Source organism: Ranitomeya variabilis, chromosome 3, assembly GCF_051348905.1.
Source record: "Ranitomeya variabilis isolate aRanVar5 chromosome 3, aRanVar5.hap1, whole genome shotgun sequence".
NCBI lineage: Eukaryota > Metazoa > Chordata > Amphibia > Anura > Dendrobatidae > Ranitomeya > Ranitomeya variabilis.
In genome coordinates this window covers 90,382,592-90,409,905 of record NC_135234.1, presented here as the reverse complement: position 1 = coordinate 90,409,905, position 27,314 = coordinate 90,382,592, and the positions used below count along the sequence as shown (strand labels likewise).

At 48.4% G+C, this 27,314-nt stretch overlaps 1 protein-coding gene across 2 annotated transcripts in view; it reads right to left on the bottom strand.

Moving 5' to 3' along the window:
• LOC143815294 (Na(+)/citrate cotransporter-like) overlaps positions 1-27,314 on the bottom strand; it is a 136,087-nt gene that overhangs the window by 108,001 nt on the left and 772 nt on the right. The window contains exon 1 of one of the 2 annotated variants that reach the window (XM_077294381.1): positions 9,154-9,294. The exons of the other annotated variant lie outside the window; for it this stretch is intronic. The gene's annotated coding sequence lies outside the window, so the exon portion shown is untranslated. Of the gene's footprint in view, positions 1-9,153; positions 9,295-27,314 lie in introns of those variants that run through there. 2 annotated transcript variants of the gene reach the window in all.

Genomic DNA, 27,314 nt, shown 5'->3' with positions numbered 1-27,314 from the left:
TCAAATAATTCCTATTAGTGGCTTTCCACCCGTATCCAGCTAAATTGTGGAAAAACACTACATAGGATAACGTAGAGGAGGTTTTTGGGGCCTTGCAGCGCCGTTTACGGCTGTCTGCACGGTCTCCGTCTGAGTGCAGCTCCTCCTGTTGTCAGTTCAGCCCCCAAAAAATAAATAAATAATAAAGTTCACCAAACACACCACTTTACAGTTGTGTAGGCCACATTAGCTCATATTAAAGTCTAGTCCACACTTTAGAAAATTAGTGTTTCTTATACCTGTTAGGAGTTGTTCAGGAATAAGCACACTAAGCCGTTAGTACTTTTCTGCTTATCTTTATCAGTCAACCAAGATGAAGAAGGCAGGGAGTAAGGCACGTGGGAGTGGGCGCGGAGCAGGGAGAGGACGTGGGGATTCTGTGCCTGCTGCGGGCACCGGTGACTCATCATCACCCAGTTTCAGCAGGGAACAGTCCTTCATGCGCAGCTTTGTCGGAGAGCGCCGTACACCGCTGCTGCGTGAAGACCAAATTGAAGCCGTTGTCGGATGGATGGCAGCTAACGCATCGACTTCAATTAGTGCCACATCCTCTTAGACACAGAGCACTGGAGAGCACCCATCTGTCTCTTCACCACCTGCCAAATTGCCCAGGCAGACAGAGAGCCCAGGAGAGGAGCCATCTCTACTTCTGTTCTCTGAATCTCTTGGCTTGGAAACAGGGGGCCAGCCAAGCAGCATTGGAGAAATGGAAGAAGAGGCAGTGTGCAGTGATGCCCAACAGCTTTTTCTCTCTGAGTCTGAAGAGGCGGGTGGGCCAGTGCCTCCGGTCACCACACCACAGAACGCATCCGCTGATGACACTCAGGTGCCACTTTCTGGTGCGTGCTCTGCTGCTGAGACTACCCAGGAGAAGCAATTGGTGGCAGAGGGTAGTGTAGATGATGAGGTCCTTGACCCATCGCGGCGTGAGGGACAGGAAGGTGGTGGGAGCAGCTCTGAGGAAGAGATTCCCCGAATGGGCCAAAGAGGGAGAGGGAGGGGGAAGACTGCGGATCCTGTAGCCTCCACTTTGGCACCCGTTAGGAGCATGTCTCTTCCAAAAGCCAAAAAGGGCGCTCCCAAGACTTGCAGTGCCTGGTCCTTTTTTGACACAGTTGCAGATGACATTTGCTATGTCAAATGCAAGGTGTGTCATCACAAAGTCAAAAGAGGGAGAAATGTCAGCAACCTCAATACCTCCAACATGTGGAAACATGTGCGGACCAGGCACGCGGCGGAGTTACAAAAACACACTGAAGAGCTAGGCCAACCAACAGCGGCAGCTACCACCTCTTCAGCTCGTGTTGCCTCTTCCTCCAGCTCACACACAGCTGGTTCGGCTTCCTCCCAGGATCGCCATGGAAGAACCTCTGGCACTGTTGTCCAGAGACCCACTGTAATTCCACCCGCAGCACCACATTCCCAGTCATCCTCACACTCCCAGCCCAGTCTACAGCCATCGGTAGTACAGGCATGGGAGAAAAGGCGGCCTTTCTCGGCAAACCACCCACGAGCACAGGCTCTGACTGCAGGCATTGCCAATCTTCTGTCACTGGAAATGCTGTCATTCAGGCTGGTGGAGACTGACAGCTTCCGTGACTTGATGTCATTGGCAGTCCCACAGTACAATGTGCCCAGCCGCTTTTATTTCAGCAGGCAAGCCGTCCCTGCCCTGCACAAGCATGTGGAGGGACACATAAAACACGCGCTACTGAACGCCGTCAGTAGCAAGGTCCACCTCACCACCGATGCGTGGACCAGTCAACATGGACAGGGGCGATACCTTTCCCTCACTGCCCATTGGGTTAATGTTGTTGAGCCAGGTACAGATCGTGCGAGTGGCGCAGGATGTGTCCTGCCCACTCCAAGGATTGCAGGAATCCAGTCTGTACGCATTGACTCCTCCTCTTACACAAGTTCCTCAGAATCATCGCTGCAGGAGCCGTCACAGTCCACCTCCACATGGACCCGTGAACGTTTACCTGTTACGACCGACATGAACACAGCTGTGGCCAAACGTCAACAGGCCGTCTTGAAATTAATTTCTTTGGGGAATCGAAGCCACACAGCGCAGGAGCTCTGGAATGCCATCAAGCAGGAGAGCGATGTGTGGTTTGTGGCAGCGAATCTCCAGCCAGGCATGGTAGTGTGTGATAATGGCCGAAATCTGGTGGCAGCTCTGGGCCTCGGCAACCTCACTCACATCCCATGTCTGGCACATGTGCTCAACTTGGTGGTGCAGAGTTTTTTGAGGGACTATCCGGATCTTGATGCACTGCTGCACAAGGTCCGCCTAGAGTGTGCTCACTTGCGGCGTTCCAGCACGGCAAAATCGCGCATTGCGGCTCTGCAGCACCGATTCCGCCTTCCGCAACATCGCATCATATGTGACCTACCTACCAGGTGGAATTCCACGTTACATATGTTGGAGCGGTTGTGTGAGCAGCAGCAAGCAGTAATGGAGTACCAGCTGCATCAGGCGCAAAGAAGTCGCACTCCGCGCCGTTCAGACTTCACAACCACCGAGTGGGCCACTATGAAGGACGTCTGCCAGGTTTTGCGTCCCTTCGATTATTCCACGTGGATGGCGAGTGCAGATGATGCACTAGTCAGCATGACTGTCCCCTTTATCTGCCTGCTTGAAAAATCACTGCAAGCGCTAAGGGATGATGTTGTGGAAGAGGTGGAGGATGAGGATTCACCATTTCCATCATCTTCTGGACAGTCAGCGCCACGTGGTTCCTCACAAACGCGTAGGCAGGGGACACTTTGTGAGGAGGATGAGGAGGAGTCAATGGAGGAGGAAGACATCCATCCAGAGGAGGGAGTTACACAATTGTCCAGTAGTCAGTGTGTACAGCGAGGGTGGGGTGATGACGAGCGGGCAGAGATCACGCCTCAAGCAGGGGACAGCGTTTCTTGGCCAGTTGGCAGTCTGCAGCACATGGTGGATTACATGCTGCAGTGCCTGAGAAACGACCGCCGCATCGCCCACATTCTCAACATGTCTGATTATTGGGTGTTCACCCTCCTCGATCCTCGCTACCGGGACAACGTACAAAGCCTCATCACACCGTTGAACCGGGAGCGTAAAATGCGGGAGTACCAAGACACACTGGTGAATTCCATCATCTTCTCCAGTCCAACTGAGGGAAGTGCTGCTAGTGCTTTACAAAGCAGCTCAGTGCGTCCAGGCAGTGGAGGAGGCTCTGCACAAAGAGGGAGCAGAAGCAGTGCCTCTGCCCAAGGCAAGACCAGTATGGCCCAACTGTGGCACAGTTTTGTGTGCCCGCCACAAATGTCTACACCATCACAGACGGCTCCAGTCAGCAGGAGGCAACGGTTCCGTCAGATGGTGACAGACTACATGTCTTGCCCTCTTGCTGTACTCCCAGACGGCTCTTCCCCTTTCAAGTTTTGGGTCTCTAAGCTGGATACATGGCCAGAGCTAAGCCAGTATGCATTGGAGGTGCTAGCTTGCCCTGCGGCTAGTGTATTATCGGAACGCGTCTTTAGTGCTGCAGGTGGTGTACTAACTGACCGTCGCATGTGACTATCCTCCGATAACGTTGACCGGCTGACTTTCCTGAAAATGAACCAGGCCTGGATCTCGCAGGAATTTGCCACTCCTCTTCCTGATTAAATAATTGGGTGACTGTCTACAGTATCCAGGTCTCCTGTTGTGTTCATCTTTCTACCACCTGAACTGTAATTCCTGGGCTCCAACACCGCCAGTTGAGGCTCAGAAGTGCTGTCTGCACAGTCAAAACATACGACCCAGTGTTATTGGGTGTCAGTAACGTCAGCTAATCCCCAGCTGTGTAGCCGGCAATGTGTCCTGTGACCGCCACGCTGACACAACAACTGAAATGTAAGGGAACCTGTCCCCCCCCCCAGGCGTTTGTTACTGAAATAGCCACCTTGTGCAGCAGTTATGCTGCACAAGGAAAAGGTAACTATTTTTGTTTAGCTCCTTGCACACGCAGAACTTAACACTTTTAAAGTGTGTCCACTGATACCGTAAAACCATCCCAGAGGTGGGACTTTCCTTTGTAATGTGACGCAGCACACCCGTCATTCCTACCCCCTTGGCGACGTGCGCCGCCTCCTCCGCGTTGTTTAATTCTGTCCCGGAGCCTGTGCTGTTATGTTATCCCTTGGCCAGGCACTTTGCGGTGCCCGTCTTCTGACATCATTTGGTGTCAGGCTGGCTGCGCCTGTGCAGCCGCGCTGGATGAGATCCCGCCTCGCAGTGTCTTCTGATTTAATCACACTGCGGGCCTGGGATCCATGGGCATGCGCAGTGCATATCTTCACCTCCACCTCTCACTCATCTCCCTCCACCTTCTTCAGACTGTGCGCCGTCAGCTGATCCCTAATAGCATGCCACGGCCGTGACACCGCACAGTCTGAAGAAGCCGGAGGGAGGGGAGTGAGAGGCGAGGATATGCACTGTGCATGGCCTTGGATCCTAGGCCCGCGGTGGGATTACATTAGACGACACTGCGAGGTGGGATCTCGGCCAGCGCGGCCGCACAGGCGCAGCCAGCCTGACACCAAATGATGTCAGAAGACAGGCACCGCAAAGTGCGCCTGGCCAAGGGATAACATAACAGCACAGGCTCCGGGACGGAATCAAACAACGCTGAGGAGGCGGCGCATGGCACTTAGGGGGTAGGAATGACGGCAGGGCTGCGTCACATTACAAAGGAAAGTCCCACCTCCGGGATGGTTTTACGGTATCAGTGGACACACTTTAAAAGTGTTTAGTTCTGTGTTTGCAAGGAGCATAATGAAAAGAGCCACCTTTTCCTTTGGCATCCTTTGTGATGCAAAAGCTGGCTCTTTCAGCTACAAACGCCTTTTGGGGGGGGTTAAAGGTTCCCTTTCGACTTGCTCCAATCAGGCTTCGGCCTAAACGGTGTTCCTCTGCACCTCCTGCTGTCCCTGGGCTCCAACACCGCCAGTTGGTGCCTGGAAGTGCTGGATGCACAGTTAACACTTGCTACCGTGTTATTGGGGTTCAGTAACGTCAGCTGCTCCCCTGCTGTGTGTGCTGCAATACCTCCTATCTGCTCCGCCTGCAGTCCCTGGGCTCCAACACCGCTAGTTGGTGCCTGGAAGTGCTGTCCGCACAGTCAACAGTCGCTCTTCTGTTATTGGGGTTCAGTAACGTCAGCTGCTCCCCTGCTGTGTGTGCTGCAATACCTCCTATCTGCTCTTCCTGCTGTCCCTGGGCTCTAACACCGCTAGTTGGTGCCTGGAAGTGCTGTTCGCACAGTCAACAGTCGCTCCTCTGTTATTGGGGTTCAGTAACGTCAGCTGCTCCCCTGCTGTGTGTGCTGCAATACCTCCTATCTGCTCTTCCTGCTGTCCCTGGGCTCTAACACCGCTAGTTGGTGCCGGGAAGTGCTGTCCGCACAGTCAACAGTCACTCCTCTGTTATTGGGGTTCAGTAACGTCAGCTGCTCCCCTGCTGTGTGTGCTGCAATACCTCCTATCTGCTCCTCCTGCTGTCCCTGGGCTCCAACACTGCTGGTTGCTGCCCGGAAGTGCTGGATGCACAGTTAACACTTGCTACCGTGTTATTGGGGTTCAGTAACGTCAGCTGCTCCCCTGCTGTGTGTGCTGCAATACCTCCTATCTGCTCTTCCTGCTGTCCCTGGGCTCTAACACCGCCAGTTGGTGCCTGGAAGTGCTGTCCGCACAGTCAACAGTCGCTCCTCTGTTATTGGGGTTCAGTAACGTCAGCTGCTCCCCTGCTGTGTGTGCTGCAATACCTCCTATCTGCTCTTCCTGCTGTCCCTGGGCTCTAACACCACTAGTTGGTGCCTGGAAGTGCTGTCCGCACAGTCAACAGTCGCTCCTCTGTTATTGGGGTTCAGTAACGTCAGCTGCTCCCCTGCTGTGTGTGCTGCAATACCTCCTATCTGCTCCTCCTGCTGTCCCTGGGCTCCAACACTGCTGGTTGCTGCCCGGAAGTGCTGTTTGCACAGAGCCAAACACCTCACCAATGTGTTAGTGGGGTTCAGTAACGTCAGCTGCTCCCCTGCTGTGTAGCCGGCAACGTGTCATGCGACCGCCACGCTGGCACAACTCAAATTTAAGGGAACCTGCCCACCCCCCCAGGCGTTTGTTACTGAAAGAGCCACCTTGTGCAGCAGTAATGCTGCAGAAGGAAAAGGTGGCTCTTTTAATTATGCTCCTTTCAAAGGCTGAACTACACACTTATGAAATGTGTCTCCTCACACCGTTTAACCGTCCCGGAGGTGGGACTTTCCTTTGTAATGTGACGCAGCCCAGCCGTCATTCCTACCCCCTTGGCGCCGTGCGCCGCCTCCTCAGCATTGTTTGATTCTGTCCCGGAGCCTGCGCTGTTATGTTATCCCTTGGCCAGGCACACTTAGCGCTGCCCGTCTTCTGACACCATTTGGTGTCAGGCTGGCTGCGCCTGTGCAGCCGCGCTGGACGAGATCCCGCCTCGCAGTGTCTTCTGATTTAATCACACTGCGGGCCTGGGATCCATGGGCATGCGCAGTGCATATCTTCACCTCCGCCTCTCACTCGTCTCCCTCCACCTTCTTCAGACTGTGCGCCGTCAGCTGATCCCTAATAGCATGCCACGGCCGTGACACCGCACAGTCTGAAGAAGCCGGAGGGAGGGGAGTGAGAGGCGAGGATATGCACTGCGCATGGCCATGGATCCTAGGCCCGCGGTGGGATTACATTAGACGACACTGCGAGGCGGGATCTCGGCCAGCGCGGCCGCACAGGCGCAGCCAGCCTGACACCAAATGATGTCAGAAGACAGGCACCGCAAAGTGCGCCTGGCCAAGGGATAACATAACAGCACAGGCTCCGGGACGGAATCAAACAACGCTGAGGAGGCGGCGCATGGCACTTAGGGGGTAGGAATGACGGCAGGGCTGCGTCACATTACAAAGGAAAGTCCCACCTCCGGGATGGTTTTACGGTATCAGTGGACACACTTTAAAAGTGTTTAGTTCTGTGTTTGCAAGGAGCACAATAAAAAGAGCCACCTTTTCCTTTGGCATCCTTTGTGATGCAAAAGCTGGCTCTTTCAGCTACAAACGCCTTTTGGGGGGGTTAAAGGTTCCCTTTCGACTTGCTCCAATCAGGCTTCGGCCTAAACGGTGTTCCTCTGCACCTCCTGCTGTCCCTGGGCTCCAACACCGCCAGTTGGTGCCTGGAAGTGCTGGATGCACAGTTAACACTTGCTACCGTGTTATTGGGGTTCAGTAACATCAGCTGCTCCCCTGCTGTGTGTGCTGCAATACCTCCTATCTGCTCCGCCTGCAGTCCCTGGGCTACAACACCGCTAGTTGGTACCTGGAAGTGCTGTCCGCACAGTCAACAGTCGCTCTTCTGTTATTGGGGTTCAGTAACGTCAGCTGCTCCCCTGCTGTGTGTGCTGCAATACCTCCTATCTGCTCTTCCTGCTGTCCCTGGGCTCTAACACCGCTAGTTGGTGCCTGGAAGTGCTGTCCGCACAGTCAACAGTCGCTCCTCTGTTATTGGGGTTCAGTAACGTCAGCTGCTCCCCTGCTGTGTGTGCTGCAATACCTCCTATCTGCTCCTCCTGCTGTCCCTGGGCTCCAACACTGCTGGTTGCTGCCCGGAAGTGCTGTTTGCACAGAGCCAAACACCTCACCAATGTGTTAGTGGGGTTCAGTAACGTCAGCTGCTCCCCTGCTGTGTAGCCGGCAACGTGTCATGCGACCGCCACGCTGGCACAACTCAAATTTAAGGGAACCTGCCCACCCCCACCCCCCCAGGCGTTTGTTACTGAAAGAGCCACCTTGTGCAGCAGTAATGCTGCAGAAGGAAAAGGTGGCTCTTTTAATTATGCTCCTTTCAAAGGCTGAACTACACACTTATGAAATGTGTCTCCTCACACCGTTTAACCGTCCCGGAGGTGGGACTTTCCTTTGTAATGTGACGCAGCCCAGCCGTCATTCCTACCCCCTTGGCGCCGTGCGCCGCCTCCTCAGCATTGTTTGATTCTGTCCCGGAGCCTGCGCTGTTATGTTATCCCTTGGCCAGGCACACTTAGCGCTGCCCGTCTTCTGACACCATTTGGTGTCAGGCTGGCTGCGCCTGTGCAGCCTCGCTGGACGAGATCCCGCCTCGCAGTGTCTTCTGATTTAATCACACTGCGGGCCTGGGATCCATGGGCATGCGCAGTGCATATCTTCACCTCCGCCTCTCACTCGTCTCCCTCCACCTTCTTCAGACTGTGCGCCGTCAGCTGATCCCTAATAGCATGCCACGGCCGTGACACCGCACAGTCTGAAGAAGCCGGAGGGAGGGGAGTGAGAGGCGAGGATATGCACTGCGCATGGCCACGGATCCCAGGCCCGCGGTGGGATTACATTAGACGACACTGCGAGGCGGGATCTCGGCCAGCGCGGCCGCACAGGCGCAGCCAGCCTGACTCCAAATGATGTCAGAAGATGGGCAGCGCTAAGTGTGCCTGGCCAAGGGATAACATAACAGCACAGGCTCCGGGACAGAATCAAACAACGCTGAGGAGGCGGCGCACGACGCCAAGGGGGTAGGAATGACGGCTGGGCTGCGTCACATTACAAAGGAAAGTCCCACCTCCGGGACGGTTTAACGGTGTGAGGGGACACATTTCATAAGTGTCTAGTTCAGCCTTTGAAAGGAGCATAATTAAAAGAACCTTTTCCTTTTGCATCATTAGTGCTGTACAAGATGGCTCTTTCAGCAACAAACGCCTGGGGTGGGGGTTAAAGGTTCCCTTTCAACTTGCTCCAGTGCAGGCTTCGGCCTACACTCTGCTCCTCCTGCTGACCCCGGGCTCTAACACCGCCAGTTGGCGCCCGGAAGTGCTAGCTGCACAGAGAAAAACACCAGCCAATGTGTCAGTGGGGTTCAGCAACGCCAGCTGTTCCCCTGCTGTGTAGCCGGCATCGTGTCCTGCAAATGCCACGCAGACACAACAGACCTCCAAATGCCTCCAGTGCAGGCTTCGGCCTACACTCTGCTCCCCCGCTGACCCTTTGCTCCAACCCCACTAGTTGGGGCTCTAAGAAGACAAGCTTGAATAGGTCCCCATCCTGGTTCCAGTACCGTCAGCTGGTTCCGGGCAGAGCCATTGGCTTAGGTGCCTCCCTCTGGGTATCCGAGTTGCACCAACGTCAGGTGGTCCTTGGTAGTGCTTTCAGGCACGGGTACCTCCTGCTTAGTAACCGGGTTTCAGTAACGTCAGCTGGTCCTCGGTAGTTCCATTGGCTCTTGGACCTTCGGGTAGCCATCCGAGTTCCAGTTCCATCAGCTGTTTCTCGGCATTTTCTCAGCCTTCTTGTACCTTCTGCTACATTTCCAAGTTCAAGACCCTAAAGACGATGACCCGGAAGACCACCCTTAAGATGACGACGACACCAGAGACGACAACCACTGAGATGACGACGACCCTGGAGACGACGACGACATGGGAGACCGAGAAGCAGAAGAACAAGAGGCTGCAGAACAAAGAGCAGAAGAACATTAACCCCTTAGTGACAGAGCCAATTTGGTACTTAATGACCGAGCCAATTTTTACAATTCTGACCAGTGTCACTTTATGAGGTTATAACTCTGGAACGCTTTATCGGATCCCGCTGATTCTGAGATTGTTTTTTCGTGACATGTTGTACTTCAAGTTAGTGGTAACATTTCTTCGATATTACTTGCGATTATTTATGAAAAAAATGGAAATATGGCGAAAATTTTTAAAATTTTGCAATTTTCAAACTTTGTATTTTTATGCCCTTAAATCAGAGAGATATGTCACAAAAAATAGTTAATAAATAACATTTCTCACATGTCTACTTTACATCAGCACAATTTTGGAAACAATTTTTTTTTTTTTGTTAGGGAGTTATAAGGGTTAAAAGTTGACCAGCAATTTCTCATTTTTACACCATGTTTTTTTTAGGGACCACATCACCTTTGAAGTGATTTTGAGGGGTCTATATTATAGAAAATAACCAAGTGTGACACCATTCTAAAAACTGCACTCCTCAAGCTGCTCAAAACCACATTCAAGAAGTTTATTAACCCTTTACGTACTTCACAGGAACTAAAACAATGTGGAAGAAAAAAATGAACATTTTACTTTTTTTGCAAACTTTTTTCTTCAGAACCATTTTTTTTAATTTTCACAAGTGTAAAAACAGAAATTTAACCACAAATTTTGTTGTGCAATTTTTCCTGAGTACGCCGATACCCCATATGTGGAGGTAAACCACTGTTTGGGCGCACCGCAGAGCTTGGAAGTGAAGGAGCACCGTTTGACTGTTTCAATGCAGAATTGGCTGGAATTGAGATCGGACGCCATGTCGCGTTTGGAGAGCCCCTAATGTGCCTAAACAGTGGAAACCCCCCACAAGTGACACCATTTTGGAAACTAGACCCCCCAAGGAACTTATCTAGATGTGTGGTGAGCACTTTGAACCCCCAAGTGCTTCACAGAAGTTTATAACGTAGAGCCGTGAAAATAAAAAATCGCATTTGTTTTCACAAAAATGATTTTTTCGCCCACAAATTCTTATTTTCACAAGGGTAACAGGAGAAATTAGACCACAAAAGTTGTTGTGCAATTTCTCCTGAGTACGTCGATACCCCATATGTGGAGGTAAACCACTGTTTGGGCGCACCGCAGAGCTTGGAAGTGAAGGAGCACCGTTTGACTTTTTCAATGCAGAATTGGCTGGAATTGAGATCGGATGCCATGTCGCGTTTGGAGAGTCCCTGATGTGCCTAAACAGTGGAAACCCCCCACAAGTGATACCATTTTGGAAACTAGACCCCTTAAGGAACTTATCTAGATGTGTGGTGAGCACTTTGAACCCCCAAGTGCTTCACAGAAGTTTATAACGTAGAGCCGTGAAAATAAAAAATCTCATTTTTTCTACAAAAATGATCTTTTTGCCCCCAAATTTTTATTTTCACAAGGGTAACAGGAGAAATTAGACCACAAAAGTTGTTGTACAATTTCTCCTGAGTACGTCGATACCCCATATATGGGGGTAAACCACTGTTTGGGCGCACCGCAGAGCTTGGAAGAGAAGGAGTGTCGTTTTACTTTTTCAATGTAGAATTGGCTGGAATTGAGATCGGACGCCATGTCACGTTTGGAGAGCCGCTGATGTGCCTAAACAGTAGAGACCCCCCACATATGACACCATTTTGGAAACTAGACCCCTTAAGGAACTTATCTAGATGTGTGGTGAGCACTTTAAACCCCCAGGTGCTTCACAGAAGTTTATAACGTAGAGCCGTGAAAATAAAAAAATCGCATTTTTTCTACAAAAATGATCTTTTTGCCTCCAAATTTTTATTTTACCAAGGGTAACAGGAGAAAATGGACCCCAGAAGCTGTTGTACAATTTGTCTTGAGTACGCCGACACCCCATATGTGGGGGTAAACCACTGTTTGGGCGCATGGCTGAGCTCGGAAGCAAAGGAGCGCCATTTGACTTTTCAATGCAAAATTGACTGGAATTGAGATTGGACGCCATGTCGCGTTTGGAGAGCCCCTGATGTGCCTAAACAGCAGAAACCCCCCAAAAGTGACCCCATTTTGGAAACTAGACCCCCCATGGAACTTATCTAGATGTGTAGTGAGAACTTTGAATGCCCAAGTGCATCACAGAAGTTTATAATGCAGAGTCGTGAAAATAAAAAATATATATTTTTTAACAATAAAGATTTTTTAGCCCCCAAGTTTTTATTTTCACAAGGGTAACAAGAGAAATTGGACCCCAAAAGTTGTTGTCCAATTTGTCCTGAGTATGCTGGTACCCCATATGTGGGGGTAAACCACTGTTTGGGCGCACGGCAGAGCTCGGAAGGGAAGGAGCGCCATTTTGGAATGCAGACTTTGATAGAATTGTCTGCGGGCGTTATGTTGCCTTTGCAGACCCCTAATGTACCTAAACAGTAGAAACCCCCAACAAGTGACCCCATTTTGGAAAATAGACCCCCCAAGGAACTTATCTAGATATGTGGTGAGAACTTTGAATGCCCAAGTGCTTCACAGAAGTTTATAATGCAGAGTAGTGAAAATAAAAAATATTTTTTTTCCCACAAAAAAGATTTTTTTAGCCCCCAAATTTTTATTTTCACAAGGGTAACAAGAGAAATTGGACCCCAAAAGTTGTTGTCCAATTTGTCCTGAGTATGCTGGTACCCCATATGTGGGGGTAAACCACTGTTTGGGCGCACGGCAGAGCTCGGAAGGGAAGGAGCGCCATTTTGGAATGCAGACTTTGATAGAATTGTCTGCGGGCGTTATGTTGCGTTTGCAGACCCCTAATGTACCTAAACAGTAGAAACCCCCACAAGTGACCAAATTTTGGAAACTAGACCCCCTAAGGAACTTATCTAGATATGTGGTGAGAACTTTGAAAGCTCAAGTGCTTCACAGAAATTTATAATGCAGAGTAGTGAAAATAAAAAAATATATTTTTTTCCAACAAAAAAGATTTTTAGCCCCCAAGTTTTTATTTTCACAAGGGTAACAGGAGAAATTGGACCCCAAAAGTTGTTGTCCAATTTATCCCGAGTACGCTGATGCCCCATATGTGGGGGTAAACCACTGTTTGGGCGCACGGCAGAGCTCAGAAGGGAGGGAGTACCATTTGACTTTTTCAGCGCAAAATTGGCTGTCGTGTTTGGAGACCCCCCTGATGTACCTAAACAGTGGAAACCCCCAAATTATAACTCCAACCCTAACTCCAACACAGCCCTAACCCTAATCTCAACCCGATCCATAATCCTAATCACAACCCTAACGATAATCACAACCCTAACCCCAAAACAGCCCTAATCTCAACCCTAACCATAACCCTAATCAAAACCCTAAATCCAACACACCCCTAACCCTAATCCCAACCCTAACCCTAATCCCAACCCTAATCCCAAACGTAACACTAATCCCAACCCTAATCCCAAACGTAACACTAATCCCAACCCTAATCCAAACCCTAACCCCAATCCCAACTCTAACCCTAACTTTAGCCCCAACCCTAACTTTAGCCCCAACCCTAACCATAACTTTAGCCCCCGTCGTCACAAAAAAAGTTCAATGTAACCTTTTTTTTGTACGTCGCGTCCGCCATTTCCACGGATGCGTGGCTGTAACTCTGCCCCCTCCTCCCCAGGACATAGACTGGGCAGCGGATGCGTTGAAAAACTGCATCCGCTGCCCACGTTGTGCACAATTTTCACAACGTGCGTCGGTACATCGGGCCGACGCATTGCGACCGCCCAGTACCGACGCAAGTGTGAAAGAAGCCTAAGGCCACTTTCACACTAGCGTCGTACTCGGCCCATCGCAGTGTGTCGGGCCGACGTACCGACGCTAGCGTTGTAAGCGCCGCACAACGGGTGCAGTGGATGCTGTTTTTTCAACGCATCCGCTGCCCCATTGTGAGGTGCGGGGAGGCGGGGGCGGAGTTCCGGCCACGCATGCGCGGTCGGAAATGGCGGACACGTCGCACAAAAAAGTTACATGTAGTTTTTTTTGTGTCGACGGTCCGCCGAAGCACGACGCATCCGTCGCACGATGGATGCGACATGTGGCAATCCGTCGCAATGCGTCGCTAATGCAAGCCAATGGAGAAAAAACGCATCCTGCAAGCACTTTTGCAGGATGCGTTTTTTCTCCAACGACGCATTGCGACGGAAGCCAAAAAACGCTAGTGTGAAAGTAGCCTAACCCTAACCCTAGCCCTAACCCTAACCCTAAATTTAGCCCCAACCCTAACCCTAACCCTAACTCTAACCCTAACCCTAACTCTAACCCTAACCCTAACCCTAACTCTAACCCTAACCCTAACCCTAACTCTAACCCTAACCCTAACTCTAACCCTAACCCTAACCCTAATTTTAGCCCCAACTTGTCTTCTCCTGCCGGCCGGCAGATGGCAGCAGATGGCGGGCGCACTGCGCATGCGCCCGCCATGATGAAAAAGCCGGCTGGCAGGAGAAGACAGAAGAGGACCCAGGGACCCCGGGTGAGTATGATAGGGTCCCCGAATCCCCCTATTTCTCTGTCCTCTGATGTGCGATCACATCAGAGGACAGAGAAATAACTGATCGCTTTTTTTTTTTTTTTTTTTTTGCGGTCGCCGGTAAACTGTTAATTACCGGCGATCGCAAAGCAGGGGTCGGTGCAAACCGACCCCGATCATGTTCTTTGGGGTCTCGGCTACCCCCGGCAGCCGAGACCCCAAAGAACATCCGGGTGCCGGGCGGCGGGCGCACTGCGCGTGCGCCCGCCATTTTTTCCCGGAAAAAAAGATGGCGGCGCCCATGGGGAGACACGAGGAGCACCGGGGGAGGTAGGTAAGTATTGGGGGGCTATTGGGGGCCATCGGGGACCACATTTCTCTGTCCTCCGATGTGCGATCACATCGGAGGACAGAGAAATTAAACGGCAAATCGCGTTTTTTTTTTTTTTGTTGCGACCGCCGGTAAACGGTTAATTACCGGCGATCGCAACTCGGGGGTCGGTAAAAACCCCCCGAATCATGTTCTCTGGGGTCTCGGCTACCCTCGGCAACCGAGACCCCAGAGAAAATCCGACTCTGGGGGGCGCTATTCACTTTTTCCACAGCGCCGTTAATTAACGGCGCTGTGGTTTAAGTACCCTTAGCGGCCGCCGTTAAAAGGCGTATCGGCGGTCGTTAAGGGGTTAAGCATAACACTAAATATCAGAGCAAAAGATATTATCTAAATTATAAGCAGAAGAAGACTAAGCAGTGTATGGGGGTGAGTCCATTCCTCCTCGTGGTGCCCCTGGATAAAGCCTGATGCTGCAGGCCAAACTGAATGTGGACAAATCTAACTCTTTTGTGACAGGCAGAACGGAAGGTGTAATCTTCAAACTTTTATAGATAACAACTACGGGAATGCCTGTCACAAATAAGAATATGATGAAGAACTTGAATATGAAGAAGAATAATAGTTAAATAAAAAGAATATGAACAATGTAACAAAAAAAATTATAGGTAGAAGATGAAGAAGAAGATGAATAAGGTGAAGAAGAACTTGATGTCAAAGATGCTGATGATGATGAGGAAGAAAGTGTGGGAGAAGTAAAAAAGAGGGTGAAGGGCGTGGAAGTAGTGAAACATCAATATCTGACAAAATAAAAAAAATCTTAACATAGTCAATATCTTTCTATCTCCGAACGTCTTAAAAAAAAATTAAAATTCCTGCTATTCTATTTGATTGGGCTAAACCTCTATGCCTTTAATGTCTCCGCCACCTCCCCCAATACATCCTACATTATTCTTAGTTGTTTTCCTTCATGTAGAATGAACCTACAAGGAAAGAAAGGGTTTATTTTAATTCCGATATTTTCGTCCCATTGACTTGCATTGGTATCGGGTATCGGCGAGATCCGATATTTTGCCGGTATCGGCCGATACTTTCCGATACCGATACTTTCCGATATCGGAAGGTATCGCTCAACACTAATGGTGAATCTTCCCACAGGTGAAGCGGGGTCCCCAGGAGTCCTAGAGTGTATGGCGATGATGGTGTTTGACGGTCAATGAGTAAAGGACACAAGTTGTAAAGTCTTTACCTGGTTTACTGTAGTTGGCAGGACACAGTCCAGGGTATCGGCAACAGGTATTTAAGGAGTCCAGGCAGCCCGGAAACAAGTGAAATCCCCTTGGCAAGTCAGGTTGGGAGCCTTCCACTGCACGCTTGCTATAGTCCCTTGCTGTCTGTAATGTCCTAACAAGGTCCTGGTTCCTTCCCCTGTCCTGGGACAGGTACCTGTATGGTAGGCAGCTTGAGCCGTTCCTTCTGGGGTCTCTGTACAGTGACTCCAGGCTCCAGGGTGCTCCTGTACCACAGGCTTAATTTGGGCAGTATACGTGTAGTTCTGTGCCCTCCTTTCTGCTAGTGTCCTACAGTTCCACTCTAGCCTCGGGCTCCTGGTACCCGGTTTCTGCGCTTTGGCCACTCGTAAGCCCACTTGTAGCCTCCTTGAACCCTGAAATCTCTCCTTTGCTCCTTTCCTGTCTGCTCTCCAGACTGTCTGATCCAGACTAAACTAGCTCCTCCTCCAAACCAGGATCTTTATCCAGGGAAGCTGCCCTAAAACAGGGTTTTGAGCTTCCCCTCCTGGCCTGGATTCAGAAGGTGTTGTGTGTGTCATTTACCTGCCAAAGAGATCCCTCTTGTTTCCAGGCATAGCACTACCCTCCCCGAGAGGAAGGCAGCACTACTGTGGTACCCGAACTCCTGGGGTGCCACAGTTGCACCTGTCGAACAGCTGGGAGACATGCAGCCACAGAGACTCAAACTTATTTTTCAAATGTGACGAAGTCTCTCGATTAGCACCTGAGCATGCTTGGATAACACCTTATCAGAGCATGTTCGCTCATCAATAGTGTGCAGGTATAGAGGAAGCCATTCCACTAAACATTTGATGTCATTTCTTTGTGATTTTATTTAATGGTCACATTTTGTTGATGAAACACGGATTACTGTTTGCCATTCATTCATATGGTTGGAGAAAACAAATTTTTAGGATAAATGTCCAATTTATGATCAAAAATATATATGTTATTATTTACTATCTCTTTTTTGCTCTCATTTTATTGCTGATCTCAATGCTCTCTTGCAGCACTGCGGTCTTTGATTTGAACCTGACAGTGGGTAAAATCCTCCTACACTCCACAAGAATGTACAGGATAATTTTGAATTTTGATTGAGGAGAAGCTTATGGCTCAGTGATCATTCCCTCTGGGGCTGCTGCTGTGGTTGCAAAAGCTGTGTTACAGCTCAGTAATAGTGATGAGCGAGTGTACTCATTGCTCGGGTTTTCCCGAGCACGCTCGGGTGGTCTCAGAGTATTTGTTAGTGTTCGGAGATTTAGTTTTCATCGCCACAGCTGAATGATTTACGGCTGCTAGCCAGCCTGAGTACATGTGGGGGTTGCCTGGTTGCTAAGGAATCCCCACATGTATTCAAGCTGGCTAATAGCTGTAAATCATTCAGCTGAGGTGATGAAAACTAAATCTCCAAGCACTAAAAAATACTAGGAGCACACCCGAGCGGGCTCGGGAAAACCCGAGCAACGAGTATATTCGCTCATCACTACTCAGTAACTATACGGTTTGAGGCTGCTGGTGAGACTGGAAGAGCTTGGTGATGGCCAGGGGTGTACATATAAACCATGGGGCCTCATAGGAGAAGTTTTAAATCCCCCCTTTCCCACACACATAAAGAAAAAAAATCATAAAATTGTACAACTTTGTAGTCCCCCTCCTCCAGGCAAGTATGGTGACCCTAGCATTGTATCATGCCCCTTCATCCCAACAAAGCCCACTACACAATATGCTGGCCTCCCACACAGCCCACCAAATAGCATAATGGTCCCCACACAACATGATGGACCTCACACAATCCTCTACTCTGTATAATTGCTTGCCTACAGGACAATGGCCCAAACATAGCCCCCAAACAATATAATGGACCTCACATAGCCCTAAAAACAATATTTTGGCCCCCACATAGCCCTGCAAACAATATAATCACCCACATATAGTCCTGCAAACAGCATAATGGCCCCCACATAGGCATGCAAACAGCATAATGGCCCCCATATAGGCATGCAAACAATATCATGATCCCCACATAGCTCTGCAAACAATATAATGACCTCTACATAGCCGCCCTGCAAACAATATAATGACCCTCATATAGCTCTACAAACAATATAATAGCCCCCACATAGCCCTGCAAACAATATAATCAACCCCACATAGCCCTGACAACAATATAATGACCCCCACATAGCCCTGCAAACAATATAATGACCCCCACATAGTCCTGCAAACAATATAATGACCCCCACATAGTCCTGCAAACAATATAATGACCCCCACATAGTCCTGCAAACAATATAATGACCCCCACATAATCCTACAAACAATATGGATAACTATTAAGTATTATCAGACAATGAATTCCACCTAGTGCCACTGGTATCTGTCATGTCCGTCATGTGGTGGTTCCATTCCTGGAATTAATGCAATTTCCTGTTCCTACTATAGAACCATAGTGAAGTAGTGGCCTGAATAAAAATGATAGATCTTTTTTTGTACAAATCTGATGTGCTAGTCATGAGAAATCTAGTATAGGAGTCAAATGTAAATCATCCTTGAAGTGCATTATGGGTATGTCAGTGCACTTGGAAGAAGCAGACCAAGTACAGGAGACATCGCCATTGCACTTCCTCTCTACTTTTCCTATGGCTTTTATGCTAGAATTCTAATGACCGACATTGAGCAAAAATATATAACCTCTATGGGGAGGCAAGCTTTTACAGAGACTATTTTTATTCATTCAATTGTGCTGGCAGTGTGTCCTTTTTGCATTTATTTTGCATTATACTGCTGAGATTTTGTAATAATTTATGTGTGAATCCACAATAGATATTACATATTTCCATACTACATGGATATGGAAATGTAATATTTAATACAATGTAAATATAAGGCAATCATGTTACTTGATGACACAAAAGATTTAATCAGGAGCAGGAAATAAAAGCTGAACCTGTTCTTCAGCTACAGATGCCAGTTCTATCAACATGAAATCCCAGGTACAATAGAATCACTAACCTGCAGGACAGGATGGCAAACCTTCCATATATCACAGCATATTGTGTTTCTTAAGGTGATTATACATAAATATGAGGGTAAAAAAAACACAAAAAATTGGGTTTGGGTTTAAGTTGGAATATATGCAGCACAAACGCATGTTCACATTGGCCATTAACACAGACAAAACCTAAAAAACCTAAAAGAAAAAAAATAATCATATACCCTTTTGTAAAAAAAAATAAGTACAAAAGCAAAAGTGCATTTAAATGACAAAGGGTTCTTAGTAAACATTGTTTTGATCAAAAAAGTGTAAAAGCCATCCCACCACAGCAAGGTGACCCTGTTTGGGATGGTCTTACACTAATATTAGAAACCTTACCATGTGTATGAGTTGACCTTAGTGTGTATAACAGCAGACATTGAGGTCAACTCTGACACACGGTAAGGTTTTTAACCCCTTTCTGCCATCGGACGCAATAGTACGTTTGATGGCAGATCCCCTGCTTTGATGTGGCCTCTGGCGGTGAGCCCGCATCAAAGCCGGGCATGTCAGCTATTTTGTACAGCTGACATGTGACCGCAATAGCGGCGGGTGCAATCGCGATGCACCCGCCACTATTATCCAGTTAAATGCCACTGTCAAGTGCTGACAGCGGCATTTAACAAGTTCTTCCGGGCATCCAGCCAGAAATGCGTGCACCGGTGACCCCCGTCACGTGATCGGGGATCATCGGTGCATTGGCATAACAACCAGAGGTCTCCTGAAGACCTCTATGGTTGTTGATGCCAGATTGCTGTGAGTGCCACCCTGTGGTCGGCGCTCATAGCAATGCAGTAAATCTGCTACATACGAGCCATCTGAGCATCGCTCCTATGTTGCAGAGCCGATCAGGCTATGCCAGCTTCTAGCTAGGTCTCGGAAAATTGTGCAATTTTTTTTTTTTAGCAAAGTTTGGAATCTTTTTTCACCACTTACATAAAAAATAACTTAGACATGTTTGGTGTCTATGAACTCATAATTACCTGGAGAATCATAGTGGCAGGTCAGTTTTAGCATTTAGTGAACCTAGCAAAAGAGCCAACCAAAAAACAAGTGTGAGATTGCACCTTTTTTGCAATTTCACCGCATTTGGAATTTTTTTTACCCTTTTCTAGTACACGACATGCTAAAACCAATGATGTCGTTCAAAAGTACAACTCGTCCCACAAAAAATAAGCCCTCACATGGCCATATTGAAGGAAAAATAAAAAAGTTAAAAAGTTAGGGCAATGGATCAGGAAGCAATGGTCGGAGGTGGTGAGTACACCTCCACCCCCTGTCTCTGAAGTCCGGTCCGTGTCCTTGACTCCCGCCCCGAGTCATCAGCCCCTATATGAGGAGTCGGGAGTTTCGGTACCTTCATCTGTTTGCCGGGTGTTGAAGGGAAGATCTGCCATAAATGACGGAACATCTCAGGGGGCCCCTTGCTTTACTCCCGCCGATGAGGGCCCGTTCCCTTCGCCGGACCAGTTGGCGTGGGTAGCCAACGTGGTAGAAAAAGCAAAGAGAAAAGGAGTTATGGGCAGAGTTGTGTCGGCCAGGAGGTGGGGCTATGGCTGTTCGACGTACCTATGGCCAGCTGTTCTATGCAGAGATAGGCCGTGGCTTTGGATTAATCTGTGACATCGGAACCAAGGAGAAGGTGTACATCAATGCCGCCTCTGTAAAATTCTGGAGACCCCTGAAGGAAGGGGACTGGGTCTCCTTTAACAAAGAGAACTGCCGTCGGGGCTACTTTGCGGTAGCTGTAGCCTTGTGCACGCTGGAGGAGATGGAATTATGCACGGGTACGAGCCCGGAGGGGTCGGCCTCCCATGCAGCATCTTCCTCTCAAGTCCCCACCGCAGCTGCCTCATCCTGACAGCCTGTGACCTCTGTGGCTGCAGAGTCACCCCAATCCCGAAACCGGGTATGGGATTCCGCCACTGCTGGAGCCGTTAAAGAAACAAATTGAGTTGTAATTTACATGTAAATTTCGTTGTGCCATTGCACCAAAGGAGTAAACTGAAATAATGTTCTGCATCCTTCAGGGCAAAAGGAGATGCCCTGGTATTCTTCCCCAGAGAACAGGGGAGTAGTCGTGGCCGAGTACGGTCATAAGGACATTTTCTTTTTTTGTGTGTGTATGTTTTGACCTGGAGGACTGCGAGCCTGGTGTGTAATATTTGTAGCCTATGGACTCTTTTTGTTTTGTTGCACCTGTTGTACCCATTCTGCTGGAAAAGCAGGATGTCCCTTTAGGACTGCTGCCAGGGGCTAACTCGGCACTGTGGCCCCAGGTAGCGCCAAGTCCAAAGAAAGGGGGGGGGGAATGCCCTCCTTTAAAGAGACTGTGTCCTAGAGACAAGACAAGTTTGTTTCCTCCCTGCGTGGAGTATTAGTTGTAAAAATAAAAATGTTATATTGGTCAGGGATGACCAAGTTTTAAGTAAGGGGGAATGTAAGGGGTTGTAATATTTATAGCACTTTTCCCCAACTCCTTTAGACATATTTAACATTTTTTTACATGTAGTTATAAATAATAGCGTTATAATACAGCAGCAATATTAAATATTGCTGCTGTATTATAACGCTATTATTTATAACTACATGTATGTGTGCATTGTGGTATTCAGAGAAAGAGTAGTACCCATATTTCGCCACAAGATGGGGACACTTAAGTTTTTGAATTAGGCCTTGTAAATAGTTAACATAGGAGGGGCACGGCGGGTTAAGATAGTGAGGGCTTCCTGGTATAGGCAGTTGGGGCCGGGCGCCCGTGTAGCTCACGTGGGCTAGCTGCCACGCAACGTTCAAGGATAGTGAGACCCAGCCTATAGCATCCCGGGGCCGGTTCTCATCTGAAGGAACAACAGCAGCAGTGCTAGCAGATATAATATTACTGGGACTGTATATGCTAAGAAGGAGGCTAAGCCGTATGGGCAGGTCGCTCATCATGTGGCAGAATTTTGTGTGGGCAGCGGTCCTCAGATCCGGGGCAAAGCGGCTGAGGGCAACCCCACAAGAGGCAAGGAATCTGGACAGAGAGGATGCTGAGGGACCAAAAGGTACGGTCCATCCCGGAAATGAGCTTAGTGAGAAGGAGAAAAGGAAAGGGACAGAAAGAACGTCATCTGTTGTGAAGCCTGATGATGATACTGGAAATGTCTTGATGTGCTGAGTAAAGCTGTTGATGTTGAAGTAAAGCCAGACTGTGTCTCTGTTAATGTTAAACAGCCTGCAAGGAGCCCAATACAGCTCAGGGGGGACCCTGATGGCACAGAGATGCAGTACCCAGGCATGCAAAGGAAGAGAAATTACTGTATAGAGAGAGGAGGCCAGGGTGTGATACAGGGATTGCACTCGGCCATGGCTACCTCCCTGGCCTCATCTAACAAATTCATTTTACAAGTGAAACTTATCTTGCAGAGGCTCACTTCTCTGCAAGATAAATAGACATGCTGCGGTCTGGAGAGATGTGCCGCATGTCCGTGTCTGCAGGTGAGCCGCGGGCATCTGTGCACACATAGTGGTCATGGGATTTCTTGAAATCCCATCCACTATGCTGTAACGTTTGGACGCTGCACAAGTACGCAGCGTCCAAACCACATTATTCACTGACTGCGCGCACCTAACCTTACTCTGGCTGAGGAAGAATGATTGGTACAGATAGTCCTCGATACAGTATAATGCAGGTCCCAGATAGTAAAAATAGTTAAATGCACTCCCCAAGGTCCTTGATAGAGTATAATGCAGCCCCCCTCAGAGTATGCTGCAGCCCCCTTATAGAGTATAATGCAGACCCCTCATAGAGTATAATGTAGTCCCCTCATAGAGCATAATGCAGCTCCTCTCAGAGTATAATTCAGCCCCCTCAGAATATAATGCAGCCCCCCACACAGTATAATGTAGCCCTTCTGAGTATAATGCAGCCCCCTCAGAGTATAATGCAGCCCCACACAGTATAATTCAGCCCCCCAAACACACAGTACAATGCAGTCCCCCACACACAGTATAATGCAGCCCCCTAAGAGAATAAAACACCGCCCGCAGAGTAACACACAGTATAATGCAACCCCTTCAGAGTATAATGCAGCCCCCTAAGAGTATAATGCAGCCCCCTAAGAGTATAATGCAGCCCAGCAGAGTATAAAGCAGCTCCCTCATAGAATAATGCAGTCACCCAGAGTATAAAGCAGCCCCTTCAGAGTATAATGCAGCCTAACACACAGTATGATGCAGCCCCCCACACAGTATAGTGCAGAACCGCTACACACAGTATAATGCAGCCTCCACACACAGTATAATGCAGCACCTTCAGAGTATAATACAGCCCCCTAAGAGTATACTGCAGCCACACACACACACAGTAAAATGCAGCTCCCAGAGTATAAAGCATCCCCCTCAGAGTATAATGCAGCCCTACACACAGTATAATGCAGCCCCCTCACAAACACACAGTATAGTGCAGCCCCCACACACAATATAATGCAGCCCCCCACAGATTAATGCAGTCCCACACACACAGTATAATTCAGCCCCCCAAACACACAGTATAGTGCAGCCCTCTTCACACACAGTATAATACAGTCCCCTCACACACAGTACAATGCAGCCCCCCACACACAGTATAATGCAGCCCCCTAAGAGAATAAAACAGTGCCCGCAGAGTAACACACAGTATAATGCAACCCCTTCAGAGTATAATGCAGCCCCTAAAAGTATAATGCAGCACCACACACAATATAAAGCAGCCACCCAGAGTATAAAGCAGCCCCCTCATAGTATAATGCAGTCCCCCACACAGTATAGTGCAGCACCCTCAGAGTGTAATAAAACCCCCTAAGAGTATACTGCAGCCACTCCCACGCACAATATAATGCAGCCCCCCAGAGTATAAAGCAGCCCTCTCAGAGTATAATGCAGCCCCCCAGAGTATAAAGCAGCCCCCTGAGTATAATGCAGCCCTACACACAGTATAATTCTGCCCCCTCACAAACACACACAGTGTAGTGCAGCCCCCCACACAATATAATGCAGCCCCCCACAGATTAATGCAGCCTCCACACACAGTATAATGCAGCCCCCCACACACACAGTATAGTGCAGTCCCCCCACACACAGTATAGAGCAGCCCCCACATACAGTGCATGCCTCACACACAGTAGAGTGCAGCCCCCACACACAGTACAATGCAGCCCCACACATACACAATACATCCCCCACACACAGTATAATGCTGCCCCTACACACACAGAGTATAGTGCAGTCCCCCATTCACAGTATAGTGCAGCAGACACACACACAACACAGTATAGTGTAGTCCCCCACACACAGTATTGTGCAGCACACACATACACACATAGACAATACTTACCTCTCCTTCTTGTTCCCCTGCTGCTATGACTTCTGCAGAGTGTCTCAGCATCTTATCAGCTCCCCTGCTAGCACACACTGAGTCACAGGCAGGGAGGGAGTGATGGAAGAGGGAGAGTCACATGATGCTTTCTCCTCCATCTCTGCTTTCAACTGTATTGGCATCTATGATGCCGATAAGTTGAATGTGCGATGCGGGAAGGGGGCAGCGCGGGCCCCTCTTACTCAAGGGCCCCATAGCGGCAACGTGATGTGCCGCTATTAGCGGCACGTCACTGGCTGGGTCTGGTTGAGGAAAACTGAAGCATTTCTATATTGTTAGAAAACAGTGTGTTCTCTAGAGTAGCTCTTGACTAAAGAAGAGTGAACATGTTCGGAAAACGTTCTCCAATATCAAATTCGGCACGAGCGTTGCATATTCGGATTCGTGTTCATATTCCCAAGCTATTTTTCCTAAAAATCGGCAAAAGTTGGCAAAAGTTCGGTAATTGACAGAGTTCACTAAGGGCTCTTTTAGACCTTTGTTTCTGGTAGCAGCACGGGCCTGGAATTCAAAGGTACTGTTAGTGCCAGGTGCTGAAGAAGACAGCTCACATCATTGTCCTCTGCCAGCGCTAGCAGGGGACAATGTTGAGAGCTACTGTATATACAACTGCGCTAGCAGGGGACAATGTTGAGAGTTGTATTCAACTGTTAACAGCGTGAACAGACGGCAGCTGATGAGACTATTCATCAGTCACCACCTGAGCTGTAAATAATAAATATAAAAAATAATTACGTGGGGTTTGCTTGTATTTATGATAACCAACCAAGCAAAACTGACAGCTGCGGGTTGCAACCCTCACCTGTCAGCTTTAGCAAGGATGGTTATCAAGAATAGAGGGGTCCCCATGTGACCGTCCAAGGTGAGAAGCACTGAGGAATGAGATGCTGCAAGCACAGGTCAGTATCTAGCCGTGACGTCATTGGCAAACATGATTGGTGAACATCAGGATGTTTGCTGATCCGAACGGAACCTTGAAAGGTTCATCTCTACTCTTGACATGACAAATGGTAAATTCAAGATCACTCAAAGTCAGAAAACCTCTACGTCATGAGTTAAAGTGCCCACACAGGAAGCTGTTGGCAAAGTCCTACCCTCTTAACCTTGCACCCTCCGCTCAGCATAGTGTGTATGTGTATTCAGTGGGTTGAGGGGAATAACCTGCTTTCAGATACCTATAATGGCCTCTTACTTTTCTTGAAAATAAAAGGATCAAATGTTAAAATTTATTCTGCCAATCTTTCATTCCTCCAAAATCTGGCAAATCTGCTATTCACATAAGAATACAAGGTCCAATCGAAATTGGTGGTTTCTGCTAACTTTGTTCTAATGTGGTTAAGGAGGTTATACAGGACTATGTATACTATTTTACTATGGGCCTAAGAACTAACAGGCAGATGGTTGCTAACTACCTGCTTATTGTGCCCGGCGATGGTCTCTGTTGGCACACAGCGGTCACAGACCGCTCTTGCTGGTGATTCTGAGGCTTCCGATGACATCACATCGACAGAACAGTGGCTTCTCTTTCGCTCTGCTCTGTTGACAGGGCGTGACTGCCGACATCATGCTGATTGACAGACAGCTCTGCCTAACTGCGGAGAGCTGGATGTGAATCAGCATGACGTCAGCAGTCACACCCTGTTGACAGAGCAGTCCAAAAGAAGAAGAGCTGGTCTGTTGACGTGGAGCAGCTGAATCACCGGCAGGAGTGGTAAGTGACTGATCTGACCCAGCGCCATGTAGAACAGGCAGGTAGTTGCTTCTGTTAACATCTATCTGCCTGTCAGTTTTTAGGCCCATAGTAAAAAAAGAGGTCATGTTTAAAAAGAATCTGTCAACAGGTTTCTGGAATGTAATATGATGCACGATGCAGCATGATGTAGGAACAGAGACCCTGATGGCAGTGATGTATCACTTAGTTTATTTGGTGCAACACTTATGATAGAATCACAGTTTTCTCTGCGGCAGATGTAGCAGAGCTCCGTAAGTTGAATCCTGTATAAACTGCCCACACCACTGATTCTTTCAGTGTATACAGAAAGCTGCCAAACAGAAAGCTGCTAATTAGAGGTGGGGACGAGGTGGGACCTGGAGGTGTGAGACACCTAGTCATCTAGTGATAATCTCTCTCTGATAAAACAATAATTGTATTGAAGCAGCAAAACATAGTCTAGTAAGTGACAAGTTGCTGTAACCAGGCTCTCTTCCCCTACATCATTGCGCTTTCTGGTGACATAGCAAAAACTTTGTGATAAACTCCCTTTAAGCTGGCCAATACACATTAGATGGATGTCAGCTGATCGTTCTTCAGTTATGTCAGCCGGCTCTCAGGAGCGGTCATTTGGTTCTTGTGTTCTCTATGAGAAAATCTCCAAGAGATCGTGATGGCAGTCCATGATTGAACATGCACAATGCACAATGAACATCTCAGCCGGCGCCCCATACAGATTAGATTGTCTGCTGAACATGTCAATATTAGTATAATGTGTATGGGGGCCTTAAGTCAGCAACAGAACAATGAGAAAGAAATGCTGGGAAGCACAGACCACTGCCTGTCTGCAAATCGGTGTATAAAGCATTCATCGAAAACTTCAATTTTATGGAAAACTCATCTCATACCTATAGTAGTTATCATAATTAACATTTACTGTATACTTCACTTTGTAAATTGACATTATGCAATAACCTGTGTGTCTGTATAATCTGTAAAATATTGATTTCAACATCTGATTTCTTCTTGCACGAATGTTGTCCGCTATACCGTAAATGTCATTATAACAGGTGGCGGAATAATTCCTAAGCTGAACATTTCTTGTTTTATGTCTCCGAGGGAAACAAACAGAGTTGAAAGTCTATGATGTCATGTACCTGCTATTTAAAGTTTTCTGAATTCAAACTTAAAGGGGTATTCCCATCTCCAAGATCCTAGCCCAGTATGTAGTAGGTGTAATAATATTATTATTTAGTTTAGTTTTTCTGATTTGCTGTCTCTTTCCTCATGTTGAGGCATTGCAGGATCATAGGTATCCATAGTTACGACCACTGATATAGTGACAGTTAGCTACCTGCTAGTGGTCGTAACCACGGATACCCAAGGTCCTGCAATGCCTGCACATGAGGAAAGAGACATAGTGAATCAGAAAAACTATACTACATTTCTAATAGAAGGTATTTGCTA